The sequence below is a fragment of the Triticum dicoccoides genome, chromosome 3A (genome assembly GCF_002162155.2).
Source record: "Triticum dicoccoides isolate Atlit2015 ecotype Zavitan chromosome 3A, WEW_v2.0, whole genome shotgun sequence".
NCBI classification, from domain to species: domain Eukaryota; kingdom Viridiplantae; phylum Streptophyta; class Magnoliopsida; order Poales; family Poaceae; genus Triticum; species Triticum dicoccoides.
Genome location: NC_041384.1, coordinates 689,602,697 through 689,605,370, shown reverse-complemented (window position 1 = coordinate 689,605,370; position 2,674 = coordinate 689,602,697). Strand labels below are relative to the sequence as shown.

Genomic DNA, 2,674 nt, shown 5'->3' with positions numbered 1-2,674 from the left:
GGGGGTGTTGAATATATGGTTTGTGCATGTATATTGTATAGTCCGGCCCACCTCCTAGTCATTGTATAGTTGAGGTTGTGGCCCACCTTGTACTCCATATATACGTGCGCTATGCACCGATCAATACATCGAGTTGCATTGCCAAAATATTCGTTTCCAACATTACCGAACTGGGGATTAACACATTCACTAATCAATCTAGATTACTATCCTATGATCGAAGCAAATGCCATCCCAGAAAATGATTAAAGACATATTAGTAGCATGTCCAAAATCTCAATTTTTACATGCGCTGAAACTGCAATCTGATCTGATTCAGTTGTCTCACATATAGTATGTCCAAGATCAACATTACACTGCATACGACATTTACCCCTAATGAAGCTAGTTAAGATAGCCACGGTCGCCCAGAAATTAATTTGACACAAATTTGGAGCATGCAGCAGAGTAATCTGATCCGACTGCACTGAAATCAAAAGGTTGCATGAACTAGAGAGCATATATAGATGAACTAGGCGACTGGCAGGAGCTCCTGTACGACCAGCAATGCAACTGAAATCAAAAGGTTCCAGATCATGTATGCTGGTTCTATACTTCCATCTTCAATATAATGATTCAAAAGAAGGAGTAGGGACATCAGAACAACACACATAATGACATTAAGGAAGAAGGCCGCCAAACATTCTGGATAACAGGGAGTTCAAGCAAACTTTCCCAGATAAACCAGCATTCAGGACGATTCGGCTAAAAAAAGGCGTGTAGGAGGATTGCCAAACACACTAGAATGTTGTTACGCCACATTCAAGAAAACATGATTCACAAACTGGGGATGCAAGCCAGCTAGGATCTGAACAGAAAAATGGCATTAGAGTACATGATTACTAAAACACATAGTAGTAGCACGTCCAAAATCCCAATTTTGTCATGCGATTCGATTCCATCTTCCACGAACAAGATGCAGCTACGACATTCGAACTACTACGATACATGAAGCTAATTAAGATATCTCCTGAGATTCGATTCGATCATTTGTCCCACAGATAAGATAAGATGCAGATCAACATGATCACAGTACTACATTGATTACCCCTAATTGATATGATGAAGCTAAGATAGATAGCCACGGCCGTTCATGAATGAATTGAGCACAAATAGAAGAGCACGGCAGCAGATAAATCTGACCAAACTGAACTGAAACCACAGGCCTGTCTGTCTGGATTGGTAAGTTAAAGAGAAGACCGATAAGGAGAGCATGGCTTGATCGATGAGGTGAAGTAGTCAATTGGATGCTAGATAGAATCATAGAAACCCTCCTGCAGCAAGCGAACCAATGGATTCGACCGTCAGATCCATCCATGGATTCATCATTTTCATCTAGGACTAGGAGGAAGGAGACGAAAAGAGCAAAGGTTTGGAGAGTTTGGACAGACCTCGGAGATGTAGGCGTGGTCGTCGCAGAACTCGGCGAGGCTGGCGAGCTTCTTGGGGTCCATGAAGCGGGAGAGGACGTCGACGGCGACGGCGACGTCGATGTGCTTCACGGCGAGGCCCGCGATCCTGTTTGCGCGGTACAGGTAGTCGAGCGACTTGCCCACGTCGCCGCCGCCGCCTCTGGCTGCCTGACGGGGCTTGCTGGAGCCGGACTTGGCGGTGGCGGTGGCGTCCGGGTCGTCGGAGAGGTCAACCTTGGCGAGGGCCTCGGAGGCGGCGGCGACCGGGTTGTCGTCCCTGTCGGGGCTGCTGTCGGGCGAGGAGGAGTCGGCGTTCTTGCCGGGGACGGGGGCCTCGCCGCCGATGAGGCACTTGACGCAGCGCGGGAGGAGGTGCTCCTCCAGCAGCTTGATGGCCAAGACGGCGACCATGACGCGGTCGATGGGCTGGGGCGGGCCGGGAACTGCTGCGCGAGCAGCGCGTCGTGGAGCTGCTCGTCGGGCATGACTGCGAAAGCCAGGTTGGGCGGGGAGAAGCGAATGCCCTTCTCCGCGGCGAGGTGGACGCAGGTCGTGAGGATGCGGGCGCCGGCCTCCAGGCCGATGTAGTAGACCTTGAAGAGGTTGGAGGCGAGCTCCCTGAGCTTGGCGTCCGCGTCCGCGTCCGCCTCAACGACGGCGGGGGTGGCGTCGGCCTGGAGGTCCTGCAGGCGCTGCTGGAGCTGCAGGAGGCGGTCGCGCTGCGCCCGCACCGTCTTGGCGGCCAGCATGGCCTGCATGAGGACGGATTCGATGTCCTTCTTGCTCCCCTTTCCCGCCATGGCCGCGCTCTCTCTCGCTCGCTCGCCGGAGGTGGGCCTTATTGGGAAGGAAGGAGACCAGAGAAAGGTTGGAGCTTTAGGGCATGTCCAATGATGGCATATGGATACATATGCCCCATGATAAAAAATAATTTAAGACACCTATATTTATTTTTTCTCCCCAATGCAAGCTACCACTAATGGACCTCATTAAAAAATAAAAAATAAAGACTCTACTACACATGCATCTCTACTTTTTACTCCAATCTTTTTAGCTTTTGTCACCGAATCACACTTTTTCTCTTCAAGCACCAGCCTACTGGAAAGGATCCCGCTTCCCTATCCGAACCTACTTTACGTCATATCCGATCCTACATGGCATGCGAGGCATCACCATGAGGCTATGCATTGTACATGCCCTTAGCTGACGAGGCGGAGGTGAAA

The 2,674-nt window shown here is 50.5% G+C and overlaps 1 pseudogene; it reads right to left on the bottom strand.

Annotated features, from left to right (window-relative positions):
• Nucleotides 1-790: 790 nt before the first annotated feature.
• LOC119272893 lies at nt 791-2,251 on the bottom strand (annotated as a pseudogene).
• Between the last annotated feature and the right edge of the window lie 423 nt (nt 2,252-2,674).